At 39.0% G+C, this 13,573-nt stretch overlaps 1 protein-coding gene across 2 annotated transcripts in view; it reads left to right on the forward strand.

Annotated features, from left to right (window-relative positions):
• The window catches only part of Cpq (carboxypeptidase Q), a 511,424-nt gene that overhangs the window by 220,108 nt on the left and 277,743 nt on the right, over nt 1-13,573 (forward strand). The gene's annotated exons all lie outside the window — the stretch shown is intronic.

Consider the following 13,573-nt stretch of genomic DNA (forward strand, 5'->3'; position numbering starts at 1 on the left):
CTGCACCGAGCATCGTTACCCATAGGGTCCTGACCAGAGCAAGATCTCACCAGACACAATGAGTCAGTTACCACTGAGAAACTGACTTGAAATGTTGAGGGGAAAAAAAGAAAGTTCATCTTCTTGTCCTTTTGGAAAACTGATCACAGCAGAACAGCTAAGAGCCTGAGTCCCAAGTAAGAGTCATCAGGACCTCACAGAATAATCTTCACCGAGGCTATATTAGCATCTTTCAGGATGAGGGAGCAGAATCTGAACCTCAGCATGGGTGGCAGGTAGTGCATTATGGGATCCTTTTTGTAGAAGCCATGGTGTATCAGTGTCTGAGGCTGAGGCCAGAGTTGTTGAGATTCTGAGGCTCAGATAGTTCTGGTTCTGCCAGTTCGCTGGAAGCCATGTGCGTTTTCTAGCTGGGATAGTTGGAGTCTGTTTATGTAAGCAATAAATTATCAATTTAAGTGTGTAAATGAATATGCTTTGACAACATATTCAGCAACCCTTACTACAATCATGGAAGAGACTGTTTTCATCATACAAAGTCCCCCTTGGGTTTCTTTGTAGTCTACTTCTTTCTCTACCTCCTTTTCCACTGGCAAGCAATTATCTCTGTTTCCAATTATGGGGAGTGAAGAAGTCCTCAGTAGTGAAGTGTTAAGAAAATGTGACATGGTCATACCTCAGACCTGTGGAAGTGAGAAAACCCCTTACCTACCTGATGATGCCCAAGGAAAATGTCAAAGCCTTTCTTTCATCCTTGTGAGGATATTGATAGTGTGTGCAGAAAATGTCTACCATATCTTTCTTCTCTTGGATAGATATTTATGACCTGCTTTCATACAGAGATTGTTCCTACTAAGATTATCTAAACTTGTTTCCTTAATCCAGCTGCACAGCATAAAAAAGACTTCCTCCTTGTTTATATGTATCTAAGAAACCCACCACCTTGTTCAGTTGTATACAAGAACCCTACTTCCCTGTTCAAGTCAACATAATAGTCATGGGGAGCTTCCATTTCCTCCATCAGAAAGCCCAGTCTATCTGACCCCAGCTTTTCTGCATGTCTATGTGTCTGTCTTTTCTTCATTTCTTTACCACCCCAGTCAGATCCATCCTTGGAATCATGCTAAATATGATATCTAACTGTGATTTTTATATTTTATATGTTCTAGAATTTCACATGTAATCTATTCATATAATCTGCCAGACTTCTCTAAATTCAACTTTTGGAACTTACTAGTTTTTCAATTGTTTCTTCTCTTGTGTCACCAGATAGCACTTTATTGGATTTATTACAATATGCTTATCTACTCAGCACTTGGTAGGTATGTACTGATTTCTAGGTTCAGACTATTGTAAATAAAGTATCTAAATATTCTTGACCTAACCTTTCTGTAGACTTATGTTTTCATTTAATTGCCTAGTAGTCTGAGTGTTAAATACATTGGACTCTATTAAGATGCTCTACTCTCTACATTCATCTTTTCCAGATGGGTAGATAAGTGTTTTCAGAAATTGCTAGGAAGGTGGATCACTGGGTTAAAGTGTGTGCCTGACAACCTGAGTTCAGATCCCCAGAACACATGGAGCAAGGCAGATGAAGTTGCATGCATTTGTAATTTCAACACTTCTAAAGTGAGATGGGAAGCAGAGACATGGAATCCAGTTTTCCAAGAAGCTAGCCTATAGAAGAAAGCACAGCAGCCCAGACAAGTGAAACCCTGCCTGCCTCAACAGGTGGCAGACAAGGACTTCTCCCTAGAAGTCATCCTCTGACCTCCACACATGTGATGTGATGTGATGTGATGTGATGTGATGTGATGTGATGTGATGTGATGTGATGTGATGTGTGTGTGTGTTCTTGAAACTAAAGGTAAAATGTTCATGTGTACATAGCACTCCATAGAGTTGGTCATAAATATCTTGTTATTAAGATGTACAAAACAGGTTAACAGAAGTTCCCCAACAAAGAGGTAACTGCATAGCTTCAACAGAAAAAATATACATTCCTTATATTTCTTTATTAGATTTTAGTCTTTATGACTGTATTTAGGGATGAATGTTCCTTGTAACTTTCTCAGTACCACTGTGAAGGCAGGGTCAAGTATTTCATCCCCCATTAGATTGGTTAAATTTGTCAGTGAGCCTCAGTAAACCAGAACCTTTTATCTATGTCTCCCAGAAAGCCTTCTCTGGTAACTCTCCCCTAGTCCCAGTGTGCTGTGCCACTGTTATGGTGACAGTTTTAACTGAAGCTTGCAAGTACCTAAAACTAACACTACATTTTATTTATTTTCTTTTCCTTTTCTCTAATTCCTATCCTGAGACTGGTTACACAGTAGCTTTTTAACCCATGTTTATTTTCATTAAAATTAAGAGAACAAGAAATGTGTGCACAGAATCTTAGTGAAAATAAGTAGTTTGTATAGAAAGACATTTTATGTTTTATCCCAAAAGTCATGGGTAAACTGTAGTGAATTTCAGCTCTGCCAAAGTGTTTGTTTGTGTGTGTGTGTATAATTGATGTAACATTAGGACACTTTGGAACTCTATTGCATAATTCATAAACCTAAGAGGGATTACCACAGAATTTTCCAAATGCCAATAAGATAAACAGGTTTTATTGGACTTCAAAATGTAAAAGTAACAGAATAGAGGTCTGATACAAATCCTACCAACTGAGCCCTATTGAAGCCAACTGAAGCTCAAAATTCTATCTCTAGTCTTATTTTATAATAAACTTGCATCTCTGTGGTTTATACAAGTTACTGTATTCAAGAAATCTTGAAGGAGGTACATTTTTATTGAGAAAAAAGCCCTTTGGAAGCTATTAGAGTAGCCTCCGAATATCTTCATTATCAACAGAACATCATGCACATTGGTCCAATTTTCATTACTGTAATAAAATATCTGAGATAATTAACTCATAAGGAAAAGGGGTTGTTTCGAAAGTTTCAAGTGTGCAGACCCGTTTCTTTGGCCTTTGCTTGACATGCTAAATGTCAACAATAGGAAACTTGTGGCAGGTCAAAAACTTACTTCATGATTAGTGATAATAGGAGGAAGGAAAAAGTGGCTAGGGTCTCAAAGTACCCTTCATGGGCAGGACCCATTACTTTTCCCCAACTGGATTTCTTCCATAATCTTATGCCTACAGGTTCCACCACAACCCATTACTGCCATCCTAGAAACCCTTCATATTTACTGAGGAACATTCAAGATCCACACATCAAGGTGTCTAGAAAGCTCTCTTTTGCATTACTATAGAGAATCAGAGTGAGAATGTGAGCATTATGATTTCTGAACTACAGTAGAAATGTCACGTCAACCCCACTTGATAAAAATGTGTGTTTGAAAGTTCACTGAAAATCTTTTGTCGTTATGAATAGAATTTATATCTGATTAGATACACTAAAGGGATTGTGGCAATAAAAAGAAACCATAGTGGCAGAAACAGAAAATGAGGACTGATAGCAGAGCTAAACCTCAGAGTTATCCATCCAGAGGGACACCCAGATACATGATGGGGATCCATCTCTAGGTTCGAGACTGCCCATTTCATCTTACCCCTAAGTGATTCCATTCCACCTGGGAATGCCTTAAAGCAAAAAGGCAAAACTAAAGAACGGAAGTTGAATCAGAATCTAGATTGTGCTGCCCTTACCAAGTCATCACACAGCAAAATAGCCTCTCTCTGAATATGACTGGATAAGGCTCTGATCTATGATTATATCAGAATATCACTAGGAGTCATTTTATTGAGACATAACTTTGTTGTTGTTGTTGTTTACTTGTTTGTTTTAAGAACAGTAGTGTTTGATTTTACCCTAAGTCTCTGAGATATCTTTCTGGTCTCTGGTTCTTGGTTACCAAGAAAGTATTGGGTATGGGTTTCATCTCTTGGAGTGGATCTTAATTGGTTCGCTACTCCCACAAATTCTGAGCCACCACTGACCTAGCCTATCTTTCAGACAGGACAGATTGCAGGTCAAAGGTTTTATGACTGGGTTGGTATTGCATTTTCGTGTTACAGTGATGTTTATATCTTGATGTCTTGCACAGTATCTTCCCACACTAAAGGCATAGAACATAGGGTGAGTAATCCATGTAGGCATCAGCTCAGCTTCTCCATGTTCAATGAATCGTGTGGTTGCTGTCCTTGACAATGGCCCCACTGCCAGTTTTCAGACCGCAATCAATTATCTTAGCAGCCTGGGATGTTTAGGAATTTTTATGGGACTCCTTTGGCCAAAATCAATTGAATGTAACTCCATCCTTCTACTGAAAGCCTTGTTTGATGACAAGAAATAGCCAGTTGAGGCTCCATATCCCTCATTATTAGGAGATTTCTTAGTAGCACACCCATATATTTAAGGAAGTTTTTCCTTCACTAGGTTTCCATATCATCCCTCAAATACAGCCATCTCTCCCCACATTGTTTGTATTTGTCTTTTTCTTCCTTCCTTCCTTCCTGGGTTAAAAGAATAATTTAATTTCTGTAATCCTGTATTAATCAAATATAATGCAGTGCTCCAAAGGTTATCAGGAAACTCAAAATGAAAGTACCAGAGATTCAACCTAAATATTTTATTATCTCTAGAAAAGTACCAAGTCTCTTTCTTTCTTTCTTTCTTTCTTTCTTTCTTTCTTTCTTTCTTTCTTTCTTCCTTCCTTCCTTCCTTCCTTCCTTCCTTTCTTTCTTTCTTTTTTTTTTTGAGCATTTTTTAAAATTAGGTATTTTCTTCATTTACATTTCCAATGCTATCCCAAAAGTAAGTACCAAGTTTCTTATAGTCACCATTGTTAACTTTTTGGCTGAAATGCTTCTTTCTTGTTAGGTTTCCCTGTGTATTGTTTGATAGTGAGCATCCCTGGACTCTCCCCACTGGTATTGCTCCTGTCTTCAGCCTTATTTCATACTTTCTGAGCTCTTTACCATAAAAAACGTGCCCCTGGACAAGGAAAAATATCTCCCGAGGAATAAGAGTCATCTGAGATTGAGAATTCTTGATGTAGAATGAAGGAAAGAAGACCAGGGGTGGTATAAGCCTTTGGGGTTTTGTTAGTTTGTTTCTGGATTGTTTTTTATGTCACAAGCAAACTGAATGACTAGAGTTATATGCTAGTTTTTGTCAAACTCACACAAGTTAAAGTATCTGAGAGAAGAGAACCTCAATGAAGAAAATGCCTTCATAAGATTGGGCTGTATGTGAGCCTATAGGGGATTTTCTTAATTAGTGATTGATGTGGGAGGGCCTACCACATTATGGTTAGTGTAGTTCCTAGGCTCCTGGTCCTGGTTTTATAAGAAAGCAGACTGAGCAACGGTGCTCCATGTCCTCTGTATCAGCTCCTGCCTTCAGTTTACTGCACTATTTGAATTCATTTCCTGGCTTCCTTTGATGATAAACAACAATATATGCCAAATAAACCCTCTCTCCCTAAGTTACTTGGTCATGGTGTTTCATTACAGCAATAGTAACCTGAAATAACACAATCATTTAATGCTTTATCTAAAGAGAGAAGGACTTTGCTTGAAAATCCAAAGGTCATTGTGTACTGGCTAATTTTGTGTCAACTTGACACAGCTGGGGTTATCACAGAGAAAGGAGCTTCAGTTGAGGAAATGCCTCCATGAGATCCAACTGTAAGGCATTTTCTCAATTAGTGATCAAGGGGGAAAGGCCCCTTGTGGGTGGGACCATCTCTGGACTGGTAGTCTTGGGTTCTATAAGAGAGCAGGCTGAGCAAGCCAGGTGAGGCAAGCCAGTAAAGAACATCCCTCCATGGCCTCTGCATCAGCTCCTGCTTCCTGACCTGCTTGAGTTCCAGTCCTGGCTTCCGTGGTGATGAACAGCAGTATGGAAGTGTAAGCCGAATAAACCCTTTCCTCCCCAACTTGTTTCTTGGTCATGATGTTTGTGCAGGAATAGAAACCCTGACTAAGACAAATTGGTACCAGCAGAGTGGGGTATTCCTGTGACAACCTGACCATGTTTTGGGGAGGACTGTGGAAGGACTTTGGAACTTTGGGCTTGAAGATCCACCCGTTGTTAAAAGCTCTGTCAGATGTTGTGTAGGAGCTTGGAAGATAATGTTGAGAACACTGCAGAAGATGGAGGTCTGGTTTGTGAAATTTCAGAGGGAAAATTAAAGACTCTTTTCAGGGCCATTGCTGTTTTGATTGTGAAGATTCTGTAGTTCTGGTTAGCTGGGGCTGAAGAATCAGCTGTGATTAACAAGATACCAGAACTACTAAAGCAAAAACTTTGCATTACTGGGACTATTGATGCTGGTTAGCTGGAGTTAAGAAATTAGCAGTGATTAAGAAGAGACCAGCATCATTGAGGTGACATCTTCTGGGAAGTGTTTTCTGAGAGCACAGTGGCTGTGTTCCAGATATAGCCAAAGTTGTACCTTGTGCTGTGGCTGGACTTGGTAATGTGTAAGGGTCACCCAGGTGGTACTGGTTTTGAAGGCATGAAGGAGTTGAGCAGAGCAGCTGAGGCTTGGCACTGTGAGAGGCCATGGAAGGCCATTGGTGAAAGTCCAGCCTCAGTTGCAATTGATGGCCCAGGACTGAAGGGGTCATGCAGTGTTTTGGAGATGCCAGTACCATGAGATGACCACCAAGAGCAGCAGCAGCAGTGGAGTACAGGCATCTGGAGCCTAGAGGATGACGCGTGTGCTACAAAGGGCATGGCTGGAGAAGTGACCCAAGCCCTTGGAGGAGCCCAGAAGATTGTAAGTTGGATCCCAGACATTGGACGGTTGGAGATTGACTTTTGCTTTTGATTGTGGCTGTGCCCTGATATTTTCCCTCTCGAAGGAAGAAACTGTTTTAGTGGAGCCCACAGTTAAGAGACTTTTAATTGTAAAAAGACTTTGGATTTTAAAAGAGATGGCTATTTTAAAGAAATTGAAATTTTAAGAATATGTAAAGACTGTGGGACTTTTAAAGTTATTTAAATCTTGGGGATGAATAAGAATGTAAGGGTTGAGGCTTACTAGTGATTTGTTTGTGTGTCAAGTTGACAAGGGGTCAATTGTACTGGCTAATTTTGTGTCAACTTGACACAGCTGGGGTTATCACAGAGAAAGGAGCTTCAGTTGAGGAAATGCCTCCATGAGATCCAACTGTAAGGCATTTTCTCAATTAGTGATCAAGGGGGAAAGGCCCCTTGTGGGTGGGACCATCTCTGGACTGGTAGTCTTGGGTTCTATAAGAGAGCAGGCTGAGCAAGCCAGGTGAGGCAAGCCAGTAAAGAACATCCCTCCATGGCCTCTGCATCAGCTCCTGCTTCCTGACCTGCTTGAGTTCCAGTCCTGGCTTCCGTGGTGATGAACAGCAGTATGGAAGTGTAAGCCGAATAAACCCTTTCCTCCCCAACTTGTTTCTTGGTCATGATGTTTGTGCAGGAATAGAAACCCTGACTAAGACACATTGCCAACCCTAAAATTTTATTATTTAAAAGCCATATCATAGCTAGGTGGCGGTAGCATGTGCCAGCACTCAGGAGTCAGAGGCAGCATGAATATTTCTGAGTTTAGGCCAGCTCTGTCTACAGAGTGAGATCCAGAACAGCCAGAGCTATTCAGAGAAATTCTGTCTCAAGCAACACACAACAAAACACAAAAACCACATGATATGCATATATGAGAATTTCAAAATATAAAAATCATAAAAAGGATGCTAGAAATAATACTTCATTGATCTGGAAAACAAACAATAAAACACCTCATAAGCTAATGATCCTTGATGAAATAATTTTTATTTGTGTTAAAATTGCCATGATGCACTAAGAAATGTGACAAAATATTGTAAAGCAACACATATCAATATATTAAAATTTAAGACATTGAAAATTATTTGGGCAAAAGAATTTATGGTGGACACATGTGTACATGGCATGTGATGGTGGATAGTAGTGAGTCATAATGAGGGGCCCTCTGAAGTGTTGGAACAGTGGACTGTCTCATAGTGAAGGGGTGTTAATGTGGCTTTAGGCTGTAATTCAAATATAGTTAGCAGTTCTCCTATTCCAAATATTCTCTCTTTTTGCTAATATTTATTTTGTCTTCATTTAATTTTAATATGTTAGCATGCATTGGGAATCTCTAAGGAGTAGCTCTACTGTGCTCTCCATTTTACCCATGGAGCATTGTTTTCATAATGTACCTTAACATCTAACATTAACATTTTTTTTGAGAAAACTGAGAAAAAAGTCAGAAGAAGTAATAGTGTGTTATGTTTTTATCCTTACTCCTTCCCCCCAATTATTCACTAATTTATCTCAATTATTGCATGTCTAGTACATTATAGGAATGGGCTTACCTAAGAAGTTTGCACAGTGTCTAGGAAACATCATCTTCAAACCCTGGCTCTTGTACTTTGTTTGCAGGCTGTTTTGTCTTTCTGAATATAAATATTATCTTGTGCTAAGAGAGAGGACAGACTGAGGCAAGGAGCAAAATGTTGATGGGATGCCTTAGGAGAAAAAGCCCCATTTGTACTTTAGGCAGCCTGAAGTCACTGGGCATTTAAAGTGGATCTGTGATTCACAGCGTTCAGGCCCATGTGTACAGCTGAGCGTTAGTAAGCAGGCCTATAGCTAAGAAAATGGAAGCAGTGTCAGGAAAGAGAATGGTCTGGGAAACATTTTAAAGCTAAAATTGGCAGGAGTTATTGAAATTCAGATACAAAAGAGAAGAAGGAGATGCGGAGGCCATGTGAGAAGGAGGATCTGCACATTCATCCCATAGTCCCACAGGTTCTTTTTCAGCCCTAGCTCTGTGCTGGGTTAAGTCATGGGACTCACAGCTTTTTGAGTGGTATAGTAGAGCCTGACACTTAAACAGCATTGGTGGGTGGGAGGTGTGTTCATGAGCTGTGTGTGTCCCATGAGTGCCATCATTTATCAGTTTGCAGTGCCATGGAGACTAATTGCAGAGACACCATCCTGGCCAACAAGGCTAAGAAAGGCTTTCTGGAGACAGTAAAACTTAAAGATACTAATGTTTCTAGGAATTAGATTGAGGTGGACAGGGTATATTCCAAGAAGAGAAAATAATACATTTGAAAGGACCAAAGATCCTTTCAGGGTGAGATGTGATTTCCTGTAATTTCCAAATCCATCAAAAAAGGAAGCTTGTTTTCATGAAGGTATGCTGTAAAATAACCTAGAAAAAAGGCATGGCCTGTATTGTATGTTTTCCTAAATAAATTATTGAATAGCTAAGCAATCTCTTTGGAAACTGCTCCAACACTGATGTCAAGATTTTCATTGGCTGAATAAACAAGATTCTCATCGAAGAAATTGACCTGCTGGATAAACTTATTGCATACATAATTGAATAGTGAAAGGCAGTCCCTGAATGCACATTTCCCCTTTGTCTGAATGTATCTCATGGTCTGATGGTTTGGAAAATCTCGGACAGTACAGGAGGTTACTCTGCCTGGGTGAGAATATTTTTACCAACATAGGCAGCTGAATAAACGTTCATGAGCAAAGTAATTATTAAAAATATCATGAACATATTAGTTAGAACATGTGTTCCCATCATAACCTTGGATTGGAAGATTTTGGGGGATGGGTTAGAAAGATTTATGCTGTCAAATCCATTCTTTTCTTTTTTGTAAATTTTTATGGCTGAGAACAAGCCAAACTAAATCATGGGAGGAAAAAGACACATGTGGTAAACATGAAACATTTCGTTGTTTATTTTTCAAATCCCTGAAATGTGCTTATGGCCCTGCATGCCCCTGGGCTAAGCTAAATAGCAAATGGAAACAGTTCCAGCTGTTTTTGGTAGATTGCTATCCAGGTAGGCAGAACAAACACTGGGGACTACTCATTCCTGTATTGAAGTCATTCTGGTGTGCCAAATCGGACTTGCAAGCAGTAGGGTCTACTTGTCCACAGGCAGCACATCTTGCCCTGATGAGAGAACAACGTGAAAAAAATAGAGTTATAGAAGAAACACATTCCCAGGGGCACTTAGCACTGAAAGGTGACATTCTAAACTCTTTTCACATATTATCTCTTTAATAAGTAAACTTACTATTTCCATATAAATGTCAAAGGAAACAAAGCATCAAGGGATCACGGGGCTTACCGGCTGACCAGCAGAGCTGGGATTTCAGTTCATGTCTGACCTACGCATTAACCTATATTCTCAGACATTCCTCACCTTATACTTTTTAATTTCTTTCTAGTTCGTAAAATACGCATACCTAAAAATGCCCCCTGTTGTACACTGAATAAAGGAAAATAGAGGCAACCATCAGTATCAGAGGTAGAAAATGCTTATTGAATACTTGCATATGCAGGGCATGAGGATTGGAATCATTCTGAGGCAGAAAAGTTAAAAGATAAAAGAAAGGGGCCTTGTCTAGTAGTAGGTGCTTAATGTAGGCAGCAAGAACTGGAATGAATTCAACCTCCTCTGTAGCACTATGGGCTTGTAGCACTATATCCTGGCTAACTCAGTACTAACTGCTGCATATTTTGTGATTTAACGTACACTTTTATCTATATTTTCCTCAGTCACCGAACAGAGTTGATTATTATGGTTCTCGCTTTCAAGATAAGTAAGCCAAAGAAGGTTCAGGTGGGAATAAAAACTTAAGTCAGATACATGCCCCATAGTAGGAGATAAAAAACACACTTTGTGGAACTGGGGGTATCATGTGTGAAAGCCTGGGTTTGATCTGCAGCATTGCATTAAAAATAAGAGTGGTAGTACTTGGGCTTGAGAGATGGCTCAGAGGCTGTGCTTCCAGAGGTCCTGAGTTCAATCCCCAGCAACCACATGGTGGCTCATAACCATCTATACTGGGACCTGATGCCCCTTTCTAGCATGTAGGCATACATGCAGGCAGAATGCTGTATACCTAAGAGTGGTGATACTTGTAATCCCAGGACACAGGAGAGAGAAAAAGGGCATCAGAATTCAAACTTATTCTTGGTTACTTGACAACTTTAAGGTCAGTCTGAGATACAAGAGACCTTAGCCCCAAGAGGAAAACACAGAGTGTGATTTTTCTATAACTTAATTCAGTCACTGCACATATCTTTGCAGTGTTATATGGCATAGAATAAATACATCAAGAGTATCCAGAAGTAAACCTGAAGTGTAGACATGTAAGTAAGAAATTTAAACAGGACAGTGATGTGATTAAAGTAATGCTGGACCCTCTGAATGTGCCCACAGTGTGTTTTTCTTTTTTCTGAGAGGCAGAGTTGAGTTCCTCTCCCTTACATGTGAAAAGATGTTAGTGACTGGCTTACAATGAATGAGATTAGGCAGAAGTCATGCAAGGTGTCCAAGACTTGAGCAGAAAAGCAATATAGCTTACAAGCAGTGGATTTTTTTTTTCTATACACATTCTGTTTGGTCACTTGCTAAGGTAGATGCCAACCTCCATGGTGAGATGACTTTTAGCCCAGACATAAGAGATCTAAGTGCTAAGAAACTAAAGCCTTCTAGAAGTCTCATATATGAATCAGGAGCACAAGATACTCACAAAAGAATAACTATGTCTGAGATGTCGCAAAAGCTAAGTGGTAAAGATGAGAAATATGAGCAAGAGTTTAATGAATTGGTAAACACTTACTACAAGATGTCTTAGTCAAAGTTGGCTGTGTGCACATATAGATGGGCATGTGCCACAGCTAACACACTTACAAAAATTGCACAATATAGGATAATAAAAAAGTCACACAACTAAAAATGAACAGGATTTTGAGGAATTCATCATGTTACATTGTAATAACCACTGTTTATGTAGTGATTTTGATCCTTATGAATTAGTTTGGAAGATAGGAAATTGATTAAAACATTATTAGAAATCTTTACTTCAAAGCCAAAACCCATAGAATGCTGTCATATGAGGAGTTAGGGCTATTCAGAGCAGTAACATTTCTCTGATTACTTCCCTGTCTGGGTACATGTTTTGAAAACTTTAGCTTAATGTGCAGCCAAGAAAATAAATGAAGAACAGCTGGGTTTTCCCTGGCCCTCACTGCTCCAGTTCTGCTATAAAAAAATCAAGTAGAATATAACATTTTGTAACCAATTAAATGTGTTCCTTGGCATCCTGCTACCCAGATGAGTTTTTAGAAGTAGAAATTCCCAGATTTACTTGTTATTCTATGCCATACCTCGTTCATTGATTGACTATGGAGAGCTATCTATGTATTTCACGCAGTGATAAGCCCATAAGCCAAACCTTGATATGTACAGAAATCTCTAGGCATCCAGTTGCAAGTTTACAGTTTTCTAGAGGTAAGAGCAGTTCCTGTTAATCATATTAAGTAAGAAGGCTGTGTAAGCCTAAAGAAATGTCTCAGCATTCAAGAGCTCATGTTGGTCCTCCAGGAAATCCAAGTTTGGTTTCTTTCCAGCATCTATATCTAATGGCTCACAACTTTCCGTAACTCTAATCCCAGGGATCTGACATTTTTTGACCTTTGTGGGCAGCCACATACATACATACATACATACACACACAAATAAATAATAAAGTAAATCCTTTAAAATATCTTTTGAAGAGGAGTTTTAGTATATTTAATAATTCATTTAACCTGTTACAAGATGTATGATAAAACATGATCTTTAAGTGAAATACACACACACATATGTATGTAAGTATACATATAGGTAAATATATAGAAATAGATAGTAGATGGATAGATAGATAGATAGATAGATGGAACGATAGGGTTGTGTTTGTCTTTTGGACTGTTTCTGTGTTTTATGATAATTGGCAATTTTAAATGATAATCATTAGAAACCTTATGGAGAGGTTAGCATGGTTTCCTCATGGCTACAAGAGCAGCCTCAGTACAGTTTTGATGAGCATTGTGGTCATGTGCCAAACATGCCATAATTGTTATATTGTTCACTAAATTAAGCATAAGTGATTAGATGAAGCATATTCTTATTCTTGCACATTCTTGTTTCTTAATTTAATGTTAAGCTTAATTTAATGTCATAGGAAATTTCAGCAGCCTTGATGTACAGTTAATGCCTGTTCTTCCTTAGTCATGCCTCAACTTTTTGTAACATTACAATATTTAATTTCAAATTTATTCTCACCAGATTTAAACAAAGCAATTTCTCCCCTCCCTCCATTGTTTACTGTCAGAATACAGCCCAAGAATGGCATTGTGAGAAGGAAATTATGAGTACTTGTGAGAAAACTCCAAGAAAACAAGAGATGAGTCTTATGGCCTTAGTTTCTTCAAAACAGAATTGTGTTTGGAATGTGTGTTCATGCTCCTCCCAGGTGTAATTGATAGACGTGAGTTTACTTCAGCTGGTTGTATTTATCTGCCTCTATGGAAAACCGTCGTTTTGCCACATGTGGCATATTGTGCACCTTACTCATGTGATTCTTCTCAACCCTCAGAATTATAAATTGCCTGATGCTCTGAATAATGTTGGCTATTGCATGAGACTTAAGTACAGTGGTCCTCAACCTGTGGATCATAACCCCTTGGCAAAATTCTACGCCCAAAAATATTTTTCTTTTATTTTTCCTTCTTTTATCTTTTATTTTATTTCTCTTTCA

Source organism: Mus musculus, chromosome 15, assembly GCF_000001635.26.
Source record: "Mus musculus strain C57BL/6J chromosome 15, GRCm38.p6 C57BL/6J".
NCBI classification, from domain to species: Eukaryota; Metazoa; Chordata; class Mammalia; order Rodentia; family Muridae; genus Mus; species Mus musculus.